Raw genomic sequence first — 19,834 nt, 5'->3', positions numbered from 1 at the left:
CCAGCCAGCTCCAAGATGGACCTGCTGCTGACCAAGACTGAGCACCATCAGTAATGGTAGCAGCACCTCTGGCATAATAGATTTAAGAACGGAGAAAAAGACCCTGAGTAATGGAAAGTGCAGCCAGAGAGGGGAGTGAGAAATAGAAATTGCAGTCACAGAGTGAATTCAGCAGGAACTGGGAATATGTGAGAGCAATAGCTCTGCAGACACCAGGATCAGTGGAGAAGAAGAGGGAGGAAGTGCTCCAGATGTCAGAGCAGAGATTCCCCCGCAGCCCATGGTGCAGACCAAGGTGAGGCAGGATGTCCCCCTGCAGCCCAGGGAGGTACATGGTAGAGCAGAGATCCACCTGCAGCCCACGGAGGAGCCTGTGTCACAGTGGGTGGATGTTCAGAGGAGGCTGTGACCCCTTGGGAAGCTCATGCTGGAGTAGGCTTCTGACAGGACCTGTGACCCTGTGAAGGGAGGACCCCACACTAGTGTCACTGTGGGAGATCCATAGTCTGCACCTGAAGGAGTGCACCTCGTGGAAGGGACCCACGTGGCCCCATGGAGCAGCTCATGAAGAACTGCAGCCCATGGAAGGGTTTGTTGGAAAAATTCATGGCAGACTATGTCCCATGGGATGAAAAACACACCAAAGCAGGGGAAGAATATGAGGAGTCCTCCTCCTGAGGAGGAAGGAATGGCAGAGACAACATGTGATGAACTGGCCACAGCCCTCATTCCCTATCCCCCAGAACCACTGTCAGGGAAGAGGTAGATAATTAGGGTGTCAAGTTGAGCCTGGGAAAAAGAATGGAGGGGGGAGAGAGGAGGTTGAGAGGGGAAGGGTGGATGCTTTTATTTCTTGTTTTCCCACTCTGGTAATAAAACAAATTTCCCCAAGATTACTCTGTTTTACATGTGACAGTAACTGCTCAGTGATCCTCCTGTCCTTATCTCAACCCATGAGCTTTTTGTTGTATTTTCTCTTCCCTGTTTAGCTGAGGAGGAGAGTGATAACACAGTTTCAGTGAATTCCTGGCATCCAGCCAGTGCCACCCCAACATATCTAACAATCTAATAGTCACATCATTCATGAGTCTGGGGATATTTCTGATACTTGATAAGTTTTGGACCAAATTCAGCTTATTTGGGGCGGGGGGGGGGGGGGAAAAGACTTGGGGGTTCTCTCAACACTTATATTTAGAAAACAAAAATATTAAAAATCACACTTTTCTTTTTAGGGCACCCAAGCAGTTGAGAGTGGTTAGTCAGGTTACAGGAATAAGCCTAGCTTTTGCCATTTGAATATCAAAATTTGTATTCAGTGCTTCATTATATATCTGACTGCTCCCAATCTAAATACTGCACCGAACAGAGGACGTTCTGTGAACTAGAACTTCCATTTGCTAATGGAATTTTTTTTGCATAAAATCTTCATTGTAATACATATGAATATGAGCTTTTTAATTATTAATCATAAGCATTCTTTCTTATTTGTATCTGTGCTGTGAAAGAGTTGGATAAAATGGGATAAAAAATTAATGTAGATCTAGATTTTCTCCTCTCTAGAGGGAAGGTGTTCATGAGTTAAATGCTTATGCAACACCTTTCCTTACAAACAATACTACAATTCTCTTGTTTCTTCTCTATTGAACCTTTCTGGGCCTGATCCTCAGGCCACTGAAGTCAATCAGAGCCCATCTAATTGTCTCCAACTGTTTCCAACTTTTTAGTGAGAAAAAAGATATACTGGAAAAAGTATAAGTTACTAAGTAATATGTTATAATATCTATGGGTAAAACAATGGGATTCAGCCCACTTGATTTCCAGCACATCAAGAAATCATTCCAGTATTCTCCAGTGCAAAGTGGTAACAAAAATCTAGAAGACATTTCTGACACTGTGCTGCTAAAACTCTTTGGCTAGAGAGCTGGCTTCTAAGATGAAGTTTCTTTTATACATCTCTTTCAGTTTGCTGTCTCTCCGTCTTCAGTCCAGTCCCTTTCATTCCATATTGACCATAATTGCCTTCCTCTGAAGTCAGTTGGGAGTTTTGCCATTGACTTCAATGGCAGAGTTATCATATCCAGGATGAAAAACACAGGGGAAAGAGATCATTGTCGAAGTACACACAGTAAAAGTAAGAAAAAAGACTTCAATGATTTACCAAAGTCCACTTAAAAATCGCCGGCAATTGTGAGCTTTCATATGTGTTTCCCACAAATAGCATCAGGCAGTCTAACAGAACAAAAAGCCCCTTGCATGGTGTTCCTGGCATTTGGTAGCCGGAGCTGAGCCCCTGCCTGAGCAGAGTTAGCCGTGCGCAAACCCGAGCTGAGCGGAGCCACCCGCTAATTGATAGCAAACATTTTACAAACGTTACGCTTCCCTAAGGGACAAGCGTTTTCCCAGCGGAGCCCTCTGCAGCGCAGGAGGGCAGAGCATGCAGGACGGGGAGCGGGCAGGGGAGCTGCGGGCACCCTCTCGCTGCGGTGCCGGGCACCGGCCGGGGCTCCGCTCAGCTCCCCGCGTCCCGGTGCGCAGCACCTGGGCGCTCCTCTCCGCAGGTGAGGCACCCGGCGGAGCTCCGTGCCCGTGTCCCATCGGTGACACCGCGGCGCCCGAAACACTGGACCGCGCTGGCAGCCCCTAGAGACGTGCCCCAAACCGAGGAGTAGCAGCGGACAGTACCCGAGGTGTACGGGGGCACGTGCCCTCCGTGCCCGGGTCCCAGCACGGCGCGGAGCAGAGCCGCCAAGGAGGGAGCTCCAAGCGCGGCAGGGCACCCTCCACACCTTACCCGCCCGCGGGGGACTCCGGCGAGGCGCGGAGCCCCGTACTCACCGCGGTGCTGCAGGCAGCAACCCGCAGCGCAGGCGAAGCGCCCCCGCCCCGGCCGGTGCCCGCTGCGGTGCGCAGACCCCGTCCCTCGGCGCCCACATCCAAGCCCCGGCCACGCAGCCAAAAGTCCTTCTGAGGAGCACACGGCTAGCCCCGCCGCCTCCTGCCTCGGATCGCTGTCACCTCCCCTCCCCTCGCCCCCCGCCCTGCGCCCCCCCAGCGGGCGGCAGCGGTACAGGCAGTCCCTAACCCCTCACATCACACACCGGCAGAGGTGCCGGTCCTCGTCGCTACTTACCGGGCATCCTTCAGAGCGGCGGGCGGGCGGGCGGGAGCGAGGGAGGAGGAGGAGAGAGGGAGGGAGGGATTGAAGGAGGGAGGGAGAAGGGAGGGAGGGGGCTCCAGGCGGGCTGCGCGACGCTGCGCTGTGCTGTTCGGCAGCCTGGGCAGCTCGGCAGAGTCAGTGAGTGAGTGCCTCCGTGCGTGACGGCGTGTGCGTGTGTGCGCGATGCTGGACACAAGCGAAGGGAGACTCAGGCACGGAAGGGCGGTGGGAAGCGGCGGGGGAGATCAGGGGGCGCAGCCCGCGCATGGCAGTGCCACCAGGTGCGGCCCAGCGCTCCCCCGGCCCCGCGGCCCCCAGCGCCCCGCAGCCGCGGCGGGAGCTGCCGGGGAACGGCTCGGGGGAGGCGCGCATCCTCCCCGCTGCCACACGCACCGCCGGGCGAATGGGGGTGCGGGGGGAGGGATTAAAAATAATGGCAATAAAAAAAGCCCAATCACCAGGAAAGAAAAGAAAAAAACCGCAAAACTCTATCTCTACTTCCCGGCCGAGGTTTGAGCCCCCCGCCCTAGAGCTGCGGTCCCGCGGCAGCGGCGCGCTCCCGCCGCGCCGGGAGCCGTCACCGCCCGCGGTGCAGCACGGCAGGAGCTGCCGCTGCCGGTAGCGCCCAGCTGAGAGCCGGAGCCGCTCCCCGCGCACGGAGGAGCCTCCCTCTTTCCCTCCCTCCCTCCTTCCCTCCCTTTTTCCCTCCCTCTCTCTCTCTCTCTTCTCCCAGTCCGCTAAGGCGGGTAACGCGGGCAGGTACTGCCGGCTCGCCCTGCGGCCGAGGGAAGAGCCGGGCAGGGCCCTCCGCCGGCACTGGGTGCTCCGCGGGAGCGGCTGGGCTCCCCCAGGCATTGGCGTGGCGCTGGGACGCGGCTGGAGGGGGAGAAGCGAGGGGCGCAGAGCGGCTCGGCTGCTCACAGGAGCTGCTGGCGGGGCCCAGAAGCGACGGCGGAGGAATGAAGCAGCAGCGGTGCGGGCCCGCCTCTGCCGGGCAGCGGTGCGGTGCCCCAGCGCATCCCTCCCTCGCTCGGCTGCTCACGTCCTGCCCGAGCGGAGTGAGCCGCCGGAGAGGACCGAGGACGGTGCATCATAACTGCTGGATGTTCTGGGGGAGGAGAGGGGAGCAAGCGGAGAAGGGATGGAGGGCATGATTGTAAGACTCAAACGGAAAGCGGGGGAAAAAGCAACACGCACACTAAAATAAGCCGGTTCTCTGGAGAGAAATCAAAAATAGCCTCAACAGCATTGAAAGTTGCTCGCTTAGTGATTTGCATTATTATAACGCTGCCGCTACTGCCTGGCTCCTCCAACAGTATGCCCGAGGAACATGCAAGATGGGAGAGGTGGAGCTATATACTTTTTGCTGTGGTGTCTCTTTCTTACAAAAACAAAAAACCCACGAAACAAAATCAATCGCACCCCGTAGACCCCACTCCTTTGATGGAGACGTGGCTGCAGGTGGTGATTTCGGAGCTCCAAGTGGAGTTTCCTGGGGAAAGGGATGTGTGTAGAGGACCCATGAGAGGGCTCCTCTGAGGTTTTGGGGCCTCGAGTCTGGCAGCCCGGGAGGAGAGGGGGGAGCTGATTCCCGGCCGGAGGATGCCAGGGCTGGATGCCTGCGGCTGCTACCAGGGGCAGCGCCCTATCCCGGGGCACACGGCGGCGGGGAGCGCAGCGGGTTCCCCCCTGCTTTCCCTCTCTCCTGCCCTGCAGGAGATCAGTTTTAAGTGTCTCCGTCTTCGGGAGAAAAAAAAAATTAAAAAATAAAATAAAAAAAAGGCTGGATAAAACCTAACTTGTATTTATCAACGGCTCATGCCCTGATTTAAAAAATAGCACCAAATCTTAACCCAGATTATGCAGTTAAATGTATCGAGCCGGAGGCAGCGTGGCTGTTTGCCAGACCTATGATCCATTAACCTCTTTAGCTCATTGTTGGCAGGCAACAATAGCACACGATTAAATTCTTAAAGACAAGCCATTTTCTTTTCCTAGTAAACTCCAATCTCCTATGTTGCAATTAAAAACAGAGTATCAACGATAAAAAATATGAGAAAGAAATAATGCTGTGAGTTTTTAGCTACTTTATGTTCATTTTATGGGCAAAAACATTGTACTATGCTTAAGGCAATATGTATAAAGGTGGACAGAGTCATATTAACAATTCTTATTTTAGAAGAAGGATTTTGCATAATTCTCTCTTTGCTGCTGGAATAAATACTACTTAGACTGTCTAGAATTCAAAGTTTTAGTTCCAGTTCTTTTTATAGAGAGAATCCAAGAAAGACCCTATGTAATCAAATGAAAGGTATAAAAAGAGGATCTATAGGACCTTTTTCTCCCTTTCATGTGTTATAAATATGTATACAAATATACGTCCTTTAATCAAAAACATTCTGTGTGAAGCTATATATTCATACATAAATGTTTGTGCATGTATACATACTCTACACATAACTGTTATATAAATAAAATTTTTCAAAATAATTTGAAAATTAGAATAATAAAGAGGCAAAGCTAAAAACACAGCTCTCAACCTCCTGCCAAGTGCTATAAAAAAGTGCTACCACTTGGAGGAGAAGTCATGGAATCACTGATACAGAAAGAACATGAAAGTTGTACCTTGCACCTTATTTTCTTCTCAAACTTAGGTAGTAGAAATAATCCGTGAAAAAAAAAAAAAAGGTAAAAACAGAAGGGAGGTATGCAATGTTTTCTGCATATCTCCCTCTCTCTCTCTCTTTTTTTTTTTTTTTTTTTTTTTTTTTTTTTTTTTTTTTTTGTGTAGGACATTACATTGGGTCCTAATAGTCAGAGTATTTGTTTTGGAAACTCTACACTCAGAGAGGTTCAATCTGTCGCTGCTAGATCAAGCTACGTCTCCAAAAGTGGAGCACAGATAGTATGTGCAAAAGGGATGACTGATCGCATGAGGGTCTGGGGAAAAAGAGTGGGAAATGTGGTGGGTATGAAGACAAGGGCTAGCTGGGTGACAACAGTGAATTCAAGACGCTTGTATGTTACCGATGTAGCTGGGTCTGTAAACAAATGCAATCTCGTGCGGAGGATGTAGCAGGAAAGAAGACCTGGAATAATCATTTAGCCATGGTCAGGCTGTGCTGTAAAACATCCTACTGCTCATTAGAAATGGAGAGTGTAGATAACACCTACACCCTCTCAAGACCTCCACACATTGTTTCTAAATCTTTTGTGGTTTAGGAAAGTCCTCTCAAAAATACCAAATATGAGATTCTGGGAAATTATAAAGGATCTAAGTTCATAGGATGGACCCTATCAGTTTTAGTGGAGGAAAAGTTTTAGTGCTGTATTTTTTGTCACCCTAACAAGCTCCTCACTCTTAGTCAGCTGGCATCATTTTATCCTAGCCCAAGGAGAGAAAGGTCCAAGGCTCTTTACTGGCTATTTAAGCCAAGAAAATGTAGTCTTGATAACATTTTCATTAAGATCGGTAATAAAATTAGGAAGTGACAGTAGCATAAAGTTTTGAGTGTGTGAGACTTCCTGGTTTCAAGAGCAGATGTTAGAGATGGGAAAGAAATGTAAATCTACACTGTGGGGTTAAATTTAGGCTGTATTTCCACCTGTTGCAGGAGGAGTAATCATTAATAGTCCAAAAATTACTGAATTATTATTGCTACTGTACATAATATGTCAAATTACTGAAAGCAGATATATTTTAGCTGTTTGCTCTTTTTCTCTGTTCTCGTCACTGAATCCAGTGTTTTCTCCTTACTTAACAGCTACTGTAGCAGGTGAGAGGTATAAGGTGTCACACACACTGATCCATCTTTGCATATGCTCTGTAGGATAATCACATTGACATTAGCTGATGTAAAACTGTGAGGTTTCTATCTATCCAAAATTCCCACCTTTCATGTGGCATAAAAGTAACAGGTATTTGGTAGCCATAAGGAAATGGAAAATTGAGATCTCTGCTCTTTAATAAAGTTCTGTTTGGTTTTTTTGTATATTTTTCTACTGCAAAACCTGTAACCAACAGCTTTACTGTATTCATTTTCAGTTCTCTAACTTGAAGAAGTACGCACCATTTATTATAAGCAGGCATTGATAATAAATAAAAAGCAAAACTTGTTCTCTGCAAAATTAGATAAAAATGGCAATATTTAAATGCCCAACCTTTATTACACTTGCTGTACGGCTGCATTGGTTTGCAATCTCAATAAGAACTTGAAACCAAGTGAGATTTTGACGCTCAAGAATATTTTCTAAGAAAGTCAAAATGTCAGAGAAAATGCTGCAGATTGGTACAGGATGTCTACTCTGCTATATATAACATTATGGAACCAAGATCTTTAGTTTAAAATTCAAGTTTCACTAATAGTTCCGGAAATTGAACTAGAGTATTTCTTTGCATTTTAAACATCTGGTCTGTCATAAATGTATATTTAATGTAATTGTCTCCCAAATTTTGAAACTTGCATTCTGTTCCATGTGAAGTGTCTCATATGCCAACTCTTTTTTTTTTTTTAAACTTATGGCAGGCTGACTTACTTTTTGGAAAAAAAATTGCTTCTTAAGAACTTTTTAAAAACTTAAGATGTTTAAGAATCTTATAGGATTATGTAAACTTGTGCATTAAAATAATAGATTTCTTAAAAATTATAAACTGTGTACATCTAATAGGTTGGAATTTGCCTTCAGAACCCATTAAAACCATACTTCACTAAATCAGTAAATACTATGTGTTTGAGCTGTCTGCATATTATTGACTTTTCTGGTTTCTGCAAAGCATTACATCAGAAGTCCCTTCCCCCCTTTGTTTTCATACTAGAAAAATCAATTCAAATCTTAGATATACAAAGTAACAAAGGTAATCTAACCTTGATATATTTCAGAATTTATACAATCTCCTTCTTTATTTTGTTGAAGCTCTGCTTTGCAGGCTTATTTTCAGCACCTGAGAGTTTTGAAAACTCTTTCTGAATACATAGAAAAACATACTAAACAATAATAGGCTGAGAGGCAGCTTATGTAAAATTGTAGGGGAATGTGACTAGCATGTTAAGGAGAAACATTGGGGGAAAAAAATTCAAAGATACTAGGCTTAGAATCAAATTCTACCTTCAAATGTCCATACATGATTCCCTTTAGGAATAAAAAAAGATTATATGCAAAAATATAACATTAATTTTAATGGAAGATCTATGGATATGTGCAGAGCTATTTGGCCGTTGGGCAACCACACTAGTTTTCACCATTTTCACAGAGGTTTATGATGTTTTTTCAACTTTGTTCAGTTAAAAACTAACATGCAAGCCTAGTGACTGCTGTTTTCCATTCAGATAAGTATTGAGAAAATAGCTGAGGTTTGCACATAAGAGGAATAATTCTCAACTATTTTGCTGTCCAGTCAATGTTTCTTCTTGACACTTATACTTCTCTCAGTTTGCTATAAGTTTGATAAACTTTAGTGATTCAGTCTGAAATTCTGCGTGCTGAAATTCTGTCTCAGGTTGCAAGTTTTAGCATACCCAACCAAATGGGTATACCAGCTATACCAGAGAATGAGATTGAGAGACAATATTTTGTTATATTTCTTGCTAATATATTCATTTTAAGGCCTATTTTTTAAGAGTTCTAGCACCTTCAGGTAACGGAGAAGAGACTTACAGTTGGTAGGGTGTAGTTGAGGATGACTTGGTATCTCCATGAAAATTCATTTACATTTTTCCAGTTCATGAATATTTGGAAGCTTAGTTGACACTGGTGAAATAGCAATTTGTTAGACTTTTGCAATTTAATGCACACATTTGGCTGTTCTCCACCCAGTACATTCAGAGGTGGCGTGGAATTGTCACTCCCAATGCTGTTGCTCTTAGGCAAGATGGTCTGTTCTTCCTCTGCTCTTCATTTTGTTTAGAGCCCAAGATGCACTGAAAAGTAGGCTGTTCCAGTGTTGCCAGAATGCAAGAAGTGTTCCCTGGATTTCTTGGGACTAGGAAGCTGGCAAGGAAGTGACAGAGATCTCAATGGTAAAAATTATGGGAGAAAGTTCTGAGACCTGGAAGGAAGTGGTAAGGAGGAGACTGAATTCAGATGCCTACCTGCTAGGTGCAGAAAAGGAGTATGGGAAGAGACAAGGGATCTGACTGTGTGGCAGTCAGATGGGAAAACTATATGAGAAACTTACAAATTTGGATATGCTGATAAGGGAAAAAGAAGAAATCAAAATACTGAAGATCGTAGCTGTCTAAGTGAAAAGTCAGGTGGAAAAAAGCCAGTGAAGATGTGAAGATGTGAATGAAGTCACAGAAGTGGAGGAGAGAGAGAGAGAACTGGAATAAGACATAAGAGCAGAAAAAGATACAGAAGAGTCTGTAGTACTGGAGCATACTGCCATGCAGATCTTGGAAATGAACCAACCATCCAAAACCTCAGCATTTCACTGTTATCAATAAATATCTGTGAAACCTGTTGGCAAAGTGTGCTCCTCACTCTCCTCTGGTGCTTCTCCACACAAGGGGTGACCATCTGTTTCCATTGTCAGCAGCTCTACTGGCAGAAACATACCCTGCAGGTCTAACTTCCCAATCTCAATGATGAATCTTGTTGGTATCAGGCCACTTTTTGAGATACTTGTATTCATTCTTCTTTGAAGAACAGAAAAGACGCAGAAAATGGAAAGGAACAGAAAGAGGAGAAGGAAAATTAAGAGGAGGAAGAAAACCCCTTAATTCTTATTGCAGTAAAACGCTGCTGTCATCTGTTAGGCAACAGTAGAACTAAGATTGCCTTTACTAACTCTACTCAACTTCTTTCCTATTTGTAGATACACATTATAACACAGTTTAAAATTACAAAAACATATACTGCTTATTCTTTCATCAATACTGGATATCACTGAAAAAGATGAGTCCTGCTTAATGGCTAAGCAGGTGTACAATGCTTTATTTCATTTTCATTGGCTTTTGGGCAAATTGGACATTTTCCCAATTTATTTAAACTCTATTGGGAAAATGTATTAATTGCCTTTTCAGAAGATTTTATCTGAAACGAGTCAATATGACATCTACATACCTCACAAATTATTAATTTACTTTACAATGCTGCCACCATTCCCATTGCAGAGATGAAACTGAGACATAACCAATTAAAGAATGAATGTCCACCACCTTTGAGTGTAAATGTAAACTACCTAGAAATTTTAATTTTACTCTTTGAAATGTTAATGTATGCTTGCTTCAGCTGAGAGGGGAGCACTTCTACAAATAGGACACAGGCTATGAAGTAGGGCATTCAAAACCAAAATACTCATAACTTTGAATAGTAGGTGACCAGCTAATTTTTGGTGAATTTTCTAGCTTATCACTAGAATTTTCTAGCATTGCAAGGGGATAATATCCCACATTTCATGTCACCATTCAAATGGTTTAAGAATGAAACATTAATTGAAATACATACTGAAACTTCTTTCACTGTATATGTAACAGTGATTAAAGGCAGCAAGAATAAAGATGACAGCATTGTTTTTAAACTTGTCCCACTTTGTTCCCAGAGGCGATGATGAGAGGCCCTGCAGAACAAAAGAGATGTTTTCACAATTCGTGTCCAAGCTACCCTGGAATCCACTTATGTATTAGACTGAGGTAATAGTGAGTGTAGGCTCTTCAAGCACAGTGAAACCCTAAATCCCAGAATAACCTGCTACTGAAAAGTTTGCTGAACATTTAATTTTGAGCCAAACTGGAAAAGTTTGTCTACTGTCTAGAAGTGCCTGCAAATTTTCCAGCTTTGAAATTGACAGCCCACTTCACTTTTGGTGCTGTCATCTCAGTTTTTTGAACACTTAAGGTATTGCACTTTTAGGAGGAGAGAGGATCCAAGCAGAACTAGAGGAGAGGGAAATTGCTCAGAATTGATGGGTGCTGGAAGCATTTTCTTCTCTTTCAATGTTTTCTAACAGCAGAAATTCCAGAATAACCTTTTTTGTGGTTTGGAAGAAGCATTGAAGAAAAAGTAAAATTATGTATTTCTTTCTTTATTGTCAACAATAAGAAAATTCTCTTGCTAAATTATGTCTTTAGGGAATTTCAATGGGACACAAAATGTTACAGTTATTTTCATATCCATTTTTGAAGGGACCTGAAAACCAAAGCCCTTTACCTTAACAAGTATTGATTGCTATTCAATAGGAAGAGCAGTGTTTGTGTGTGAATTTCTTTGCTAAAACCCACATGTGGGAACTTCTATTTGTGTGAGATTTTCTAAAAATATTTCCTCTGAATTGATATATTTTTGGTTAAGATCTTTTTGGCAAGGAATTGCTTTGCTAGATAAAAAAAATCTGATTAATCTGTAATCCAAAACCAGGTTAGTTAAGGTCAGGCTTGTGGAGAATAAAGTTGAAAGCCCTGTTTTTTTCACCATGTCTGCAATCATCAGCAGTTTTCTAAGTTAGCCATTCTTTTGAAGCCAAACTACAGACTGCTACCTTGAACTTTGACTGATCCAGGTGCCTACCTGAATCCACACATCTCATTCACAGTGGAGAGGTGCTGCAGAGATGAGGCCTCTGCTCTTCTCCACAGAATTCAGAAAATCCATCATGCACATCTTGGCACTCTCTCCTTGCTGATATGTTTTCCTCCTTGAACTGCTGATCCACAACAAACTTTGGACAATGGAAACAGCTGAATTTCTTTAACTCAGATTGTAAGTTTTTGGGAAAAAAACACAGTAAATATATACAAGTATGTGTTGAATAATGTATTTCAAGTACTGCCTGTGAGAGTGACTGTTTACATTTACTGACATATTTAGCAGATTTTTTGGGAACAGATCCAAGCACTTAAAATCACATGCTTAGTAAATTTAAATTTCATGATACACGTGGCTGGCTAAACTAGAGAAAGATAAATGGCAATTGTATTGCAGGTGACATCATATAAAGTGGAAAAAGTCCTTCTAGATTCCATATTTAGAAGCTGAAGTACAAATTAATTTTAATCTTTCAGATCCAGCTTTGGTAATCTGATCTTCTATTTTATTATTTTTTTTCATGAGATACACATCAATAAATACATGGGTTCAGACTCAATATATTTAGGTAATATTAAACCATATATTACACTTTGAGAGTCACGTAGAAGCACTGATGCACCTGAAATCTTGCTGGTGAGAGTGGAAGGGACATGTGTCATAGATCCCATTTCCCTCCTTGCTCGAACATATGCCAAATAATCCCACTTATAAGAGACTGCAAATATCTCTTTCAAAAACTTCCTTCCTATGTAATATAACTGAAAAAACACTGTAAAATTTGCTTGGTGTAATGGCTAGAAACTTTTTCAATTTCCACTTCAGCACATTTATGTCAGCCTAGAATGTTCCCTGTTTCAGTATTATGATTAAATGAGCTCTTTCTTCTTTATTCACTGGCGTATTTATGGATCTCAATCACCTCCTTACCTGCTTCATTTTTTCTACGCATTTTCATAACAGAAAACCAGTTCCAGAGTCATCCTTAAAACGGATCCTTTTCTCTTGTTTTCCTCCATAATCTTCTCTCTACATTTTCTCTCTTGCTGACTAGAAATCTCAATGCTGTATTGCAGTAGAGGTTTAACCGAGGCCTAATGCAATGATACCAGGACTTGCCTGTTTTTGACAGATTCACCTTTTGTAACATGTTTTCACTTTCTGTTTGAGATTTTTATGCTGCATCACTCTGTCAGTTCATTCATTGAGAAACTGACTGTCACATCCCATTTCTACAAAACATTTCCATCTGATAAGCCTTCAGCATACCAGAGAAATTTTTATTATTAGCTCCATGTGCATGATCTTGCATTTCAATCTACTCCTGTTTCTGCTCATCCACATCTTTAGGTATTCATTTCTGATCTCTTCTGTCCTACCTTCCATGTGCATGGTTTATTATTATGGATCTAAACCTGTGTCTGATTGAAGGCAATAAACCAGATGAGTTCCTGAAGTGCATTCTGCAGAACTCAACTAGGAACCACCTTGATAATATTTCCTGAAACCTTTGTATGCTACTATCCCTGAAAAATGCATCTTTGCCAATTTTACAATTTCTATCTTAATTTGAAAACTTTTCCAGGTGTATTAATAGTATATCATGTGGTACAATATCAAATATATCTACCCAGTGATTTAATAGAAAATTCCAGTACAATGTCTGGGGAAAAAAAGGTTATCTTGTCAAATAAATATGTGGATAAGGAGAAAAAAAACTCATAATAGTTCTTTAGGAGTGAAGGAATGCTTGTTGCATTTTTTTTATTGCCATGAGAATGCTTTTTCAGCTGCTTGAAAAAATCCCCAACAAATAAATCACCAAACCTATTTGTGACTGTTTAAATATTCATACAAAACTCTACTATTTGGATGTTAGAATAGGTAAATACTTAAGGATATGTGGTATATTATGAAATCAAGGTGATCTTTTCTATTTTTCTGTCTCTGAATGACTGTAGCTTTCTCAAAAACTTACCTTTTGAGCTGAACTTTTCAATGAGTTAGGTGACCCCAAGTTCTTTCACTGAAATCCCAGGGTGATTTTCTCTCTGGTTGCATTGGAATCGAAATAAGCAAGCAGTGATAGATAAGGCACTTTCTAAAAAAGTGACCAAATCAAAATATGTCTCATCATAAGACAGAGATGGTAGTCCAGGAAAGGATTCATTTCCCAGACATTTAATAAAAGATCAGTTGACTCTTGTTTTGTTTTGAAGAGCTCTAAAGGAGTGATGACACAAAGAATAAAAAAAAATCACAGAATTATGTCCAAGAATTGGTCTACAAAATGCAGTAACATCATAAATATTCTCTTCAGTCCAGTGAGCAGGACTGCTATGGCGCACAGTGATTATACAATGTTCCCATAAGATCTTTTTCCCAGTTAATTATGCATCTCAGAACACACTTTTCAAATATGAAAACATATATTATGTTTTCTGTCAACATAATTCATATATCTATATTTCATTTGTGAATGTTCATATATATTGCATAGGGGATTATTAAAACATTAATTTATTTTTAATAATTTCTTTTATACACAGCTGTGTGAACTGCCAGCATTACCAAATCTTCAAGTGTTTTCTTTTTTTCCACAACCAAGTTATCTTTTTTAGCTTTATTACATATATACATATTTCCCACAGAGAAACAAATGTTCTCATATTCAGCCTAAATAAGCCTTTTAGCAGGCATAAGTTTTGCTTATTCTTGTCAGAGCAAAATTCGATATTAATCCAGTGCCAAACAGAGTTTACAAGAAAGAAATTCAGACACTAGATTGCAAAGTGCATTTTTAGAAGTCTGCATTATTTCCTTAGAGAAATTGGTGTCTTAACACTTTGAAGGAGAAGAGTTATAGAATGTGCTGTGGAAATATGGAGAATATTTCTTCCCTGTTAATTTATTATGGTGAATTGACATAATGAGGGATGACAAATAGGTCTTTTCTTTTTCATCCACACAGTGCTAGACATTAAAATGTGAATATTTTCTGTATGAGCATCAAGAGTAACACATATAATTACACAAAAGCCGTGCGTCATATGTTGAGAATGTAATATGAAGAGCTACAGAAAATGTACTGTGGAATAAAATGTTAAAGGAGCCTACACTTAAAAAGAAGATTCTCTGGTGTTTGAAAACATTGACAAAAAATATTTTTTTTTCTTCTAAAAGGTGGAAAAATTGTATAAATACTTTGTCTTGTGCTTTTCTTCTATCCCATAGGATTGAACTTTTTGCTGTCATTACAAATTAGAGATTGGTATACTGAAATATCCATACCTAATAATATTTAACAATAATGTATTCTGTGTAATATAATAGTATATAATGATACTTTGTTGCTAATATATCTAGACTGTTCATTGTTCTCAATTTGCTCTTAAAATATTCACACATATTTTAAACACATAGTAAAATACACCATTTTCAATGAATTTGATGAAAATAAAATGGAGATTAATTTAACCTTGTTTATTTTAATTCCTGTCTAGAGGCTCGCTATGAAACTTCATTATTTGCCATGTTAGCTGTTGTAAAGAAAAGTGACAGCCATTAGCATTACTTTTTCATTAAAAAAAAACAGGTTCATATGAATAAAGCACAGAAAAACAAAGCACAATTTTTCCATGCTATATGCAGTTACTGATATTTGATATCTATCTTTTATCAGCAAGCCAAGTAGAAATAAAGTCAAAATATAGGGAAGATTTCAATAGTTAAAGCACAGTTAGTAGTATTAAATATAAAATTTTCTTATTTGATTTCATAAAACATGGCATAATTTTTGTTGTGGTTATGCCCAACTGGAAGTGAAAATTACCATACATAACACAACAAATCTAAATCTCTATGAACTTTGAAATAAATGCAGCATTAACCCAAACGAATAAATTAAATGTCCTCCTCATCTGCAGTTTATATACCTCTGCACGACAGCATTAGCATATGTTTCAAATTTTTTCCTTGCTTTTCTTTATATGCCAAAGAAAAAGAAAACAAAATTGGTTCTTACATGGTTAGTTGGTTTTATTTTTTACCTAAGCAAAGGATTTTGTAAAGGGCACTGGGACTTCGGGAAACACATCTACCTATGGCTCCTAGGCACCTACCTAGTGAGCTCACAGAAGAGCCACTGTATCTACAATCCTCTTAGGCCATTTCGTTGTGGAGAGAAATTTTGGTAGGATGCAATTAATCTATTGCTTTCCTGGAGAATTTTTGCCCCAGATTCAGGAGTTTTTTATTCTTTCAGTTTATTTCTAGCTATTATGTTTTTCTTCACTGACAAGGGAGAAGCAGCTGTATTGCAGTAGCAACATTACAAGCATAAGAGTCCAACTTTCATTGCTGCCTTAATCTAAACAGATGTGTTCACAGGTCTTGCTAACAGCCTGAAAGATCCTTTTTTATATCTCAAAGCATTTTCTTTTCCATCGTGTTTCTTCCCTCTGCTTTGTCTTATTTAAAGACTCTCATAATTGTAAGGTTTATAGGGCACTACTACTTCACAGACTAGTTAGCTTAAATGAAATGGAAGCTAACAGGACAGTACAGTAATTTCAGGACTATAAGGCGCACCCTTTTGACTAAAATTTTCCCCCGAACCTGGAAGTGCGCCTTATAGTCCAGTGTGCCTTATATGATGTACAAAGTTGTGACATTTACCACCCAGGAAGTGTGAGCCGCAATGTGAGGGGGGACGGGAGCGGGTGACCACAGCCAGCAGGAGCTGCGCGGGGTGGGAGGGAGCCAGTGCTCACCCCGGCCCCGGCAAGGGAATGAGGACCTGCCAGCCGCGGCGGGAGCGAAGCACCGCCGACCACGGGAAAGCGGCGGCACCGCCCCTGCGGCCGTGGGAAAGCGACGGCGGTGGTGGCGCAGCCCATGCGGCTGTGGGAAAGGGGCGAGAAGCGACGGCACTGCCGCCAACCGCGGGAAAGGGGCGAGATGCGGCGGCACCGCTGAACTGAGTGAGGGACGGGTGGCAGGTCGACTCCACAGAGCCGCGAGGGGGAACAACATGGCCACACAACAGAGCTGCGAGGGGGAATGGCATGGCAGGACCGCGGAGCCGCAAGGGGGAGATGGCCCCGTGACTGTGCCGAGCCGCGCCTGCCGGCACCAGGGGCAGGCAGGAGTGCCAGGGCCCACTGCATGGGGAGGGCACCTGGGGCTGCCTTTGAAAGCCTACGCCGATCCATGAAAAATGCTTCCAAATTGAGCACATGCCAGTAAACCCCACCATCGCAGGTTTCCGTTACTAATTCTTTACTTTGTTGCACGCAACACGGACCTTCGTGGCAAAAAAAAAGTGCGCCCTATAGTCTGGTGTACCTTATGTGATCTACAAAGTCTCGAATTTTGCCGACTCCTGGGAGGTGTGCCTTATAGTCCAGTGTGCCTTATGGTCGTGAAATTACTGTACTTGCAACCCAAATGTCATTTAAATACTTTTTTTTTTGCTCCCTGCATGGACAAGCTTACACAGGATTTAGAGTACTACCTGGATGCCTGTCTTGCACGTACACAAACACTTGAAATGTTTTATTTTATAGAATAAAATTACCTCTTCTCAAAGAATCAAGCTGTTAGAAAGCTTTACTATCCATCAAGACCCACTGGCACAGAAGTTTATCAGAGTGTGGAAGGTTTGGTTAAGCGAAAATAAAGTAATTTAATAGGTCTAGAACCCCTGTTTTCTTCTGGCAGTTATTTAGCTTTCTTTGCAGTAAACAACCTTTTTCTATTTTACTCTTCAGGGTCTTATATTTAAAGTGCTTTGTCATTCATGTCTGCTATAAGAACTGTGTTTTGAGTGCTGACCCTCTGTAGTTCATAAATCTTTTTGATTTATGTTATAACTTTATTTGAAGTCATCACACAAATTGATATATTTTGGCTTAATGCAATTTAATAACACAAGTCTCTTAGATCACTTGTTCTTATTCACTTCTTTTGTGTGTCCACATCATCTTTTAGTGCCTACATTTAATGATTTTTACGGGATATGAGTATATTAAAGTGAATGTACTACAACATAACAGCAGGAGTGTGTCTGAATGGCTTTAGCAATCTCTAAAAAATGCAGGTATCAGATTTATGCCATGAAACCACAGACAGCATTTGAGGTCAAGCCAGTGTTTGAAGGTCAGAAAAATGGAGGTTACAAACCCAAGGAGACTGGGATAAGCCAGCCTACCTACCCGTGTGGAGCCACACAGTCACGGAGATGTGAGTGCTGAGGGAAGTAGTGGGTTACGGATGGCTGTGAGCAAAGGCAGCTCATTTGAAAGGGTTGCTGATGGCACCTCACAAGTAGGATACTCTTCACTGAATGGAAAAACCCTGTTGTCATGAGAGGGTTGTATGTGTTGTCCAGTGCTTGTGAGGCTGAGAGGAAATCCTGCCTTCTCAGCCCTGGGTGAAGGCTGAGGCGATGAGCTGAGGCACTTGAGCAGCCAGATGTGAGGATGGTTTTACAGCCTGACAAGGCACTGCTAAGCTGAGAGAGGCTGCCAGAGAGCACCTGGGACCAAAATTCTGCGTTTGCCTTCCATGTGGCAGAAGGGTGGTTTTGTCCCTACCGTTTCTTGACAAGATCATAACTAACACTGAATGGGTTTATTCTGTGTAGTTAGCACAAAACAAGAAGGGTATTAATCCAGCAGTGTGTACTGCTGCTGCTGTTGGGACTCTGGTCACTGAGAATTTTAGACTTTCTGTACTGACAGGCACTGAGCCCCAGGAGAACACTGTATTTGACCTGAGGCTGTGGAGAAGGCTTCCAAAATTGAATGATAGAATTAGGATCACGGGTGTGTAGTTTGAATAGAAGTGTGTAATATCACATGGTGGAAAACTTAGAGTTTATGGTTGTAGAGTATAATAATATATATAAAGCAAAATGGTTGTTTTTAGGGTAGAGATTTGTCCTTCTTCTTCACCTTCTTCGTGGGTCTAAGGTGATATTGTGCGATTGGGTAGAAAAGCCCACATCGCAAGCCACAGGTGGTTGATTATTTGGTTAAATGCAAAAATAATTTAGGTAGAATTTCATAATTGGGCAGTTTACCCTTAAAAGGCTCTGTAGAGAGAGAGATAGAGCTCCATTTTTAGTTTGTTATCTTGAAGTGCTGTAGAACTCACAATTTGTGAGACTGTAATATAAATAAGAATTAATAAACATCCGAGTCTGAACAAAAAACACCATCTCGCTCATTTAATCCTGACCCTGGAAAAAGAAAATAAACCTCAACAGCTGCAAAATATATGAAGCTCAGACAGAAACAGCAGTGTGGAAAACCACTGATACCCTTGAACACACAGCAGATACCTAACCCCACCTATTGATAAGGCCAGGTAGCTGCTGCTGGTAGATCAAACAAATCAGAGAATTTTCTCTTGCAGCCTGAATTCAGTAAAATTTCAAGGGTTCTTACTTTTATTCTAAATAATAATATTTCTTCATGACTGTTAGAAATGGTCAATCTATTATGTTTATTTTGTGTCATATAGTGTTCTTTTGTGTGTGTCAGTATGTACCTGTTCATTCCTTCAATATTTAGTACCATAATATGAAAGTATTTTAGTAACACAAAAATCAAGGTAGAAAGCAAGCTTTTGAAACATAGTGACAGGCACAATAAATTCTTATTTTTCATACTATGGAATATATGTCTTCTTGAAATAATTATATACAGTTTTCACCAAAGAAGTGATATGCTGCTTTTATAAGTCCACTCGAGTTTATTGTAAATGGTATTTTTGCGGCTTACTTCCTTATGCTTTTGTCATTCTACACTTGATTTATAAAGAGATTCATGGAAAGCCATAATTATTTTAAGAAGGCAGCGGGTAAAGTGTTCTTTCAGCATGTCTATAAATCTTTACTTATGCTCTACAGAGAACTCTGCTCTCTGTGTCTGCTTTAAGAGTGTAAGAAGAGTATATCATAATGCCTTGAGTTGTCAGAGATTCGAGAATCTTTATAATATGAGATCAAAAGTGGAGACAATTTCATTATAATAGTCCTGGCAACAAAGTAAAAAAGGATACCAATTCAGCTGGAACACTGACAAGATAGCAAAAGTATGTTCTTTCATAGAGTTAAAATATGTGTGGGATTGGAATGTATGTGTGTGT

General features: G+C 41.5%; 1 protein-coding gene across 1 annotated transcript in view; it reads right to left on the bottom strand.

Moving 5' to 3' along the window:
- HS3ST5 (heparan sulfate-glucosamine 3-sulfotransferase 5) overlaps positions 1 to 2,996 on the bottom strand; it is a 191,491-nt gene extending 188,495 nt beyond the window's left edge. Inside the window, exon 1 of the mRNA XM_033056010.1 lies at positions 2,836 to 2,996. The gene's annotated coding sequence lies outside the window, so the exon portion shown is untranslated. The remainder of the gene's footprint in view (positions 1 to 2,835) is intronic.
- Between the last annotated feature and the right edge of the window lie 16,838 nt (positions 2,997 to 19,834).

The sequence above is a fragment of the Catharus ustulatus genome, chromosome 3 (assembly GCF_009819885.2).
Source record: "Catharus ustulatus isolate bCatUst1 chromosome 3, bCatUst1.pri.v2, whole genome shotgun sequence".
NCBI lineage: Eukaryota > Metazoa > Chordata > Aves > Passeriformes > Turdidae > Catharus > Catharus ustulatus.
This window is presented reverse-complemented; position numbering and strand designations above follow the sequence as displayed.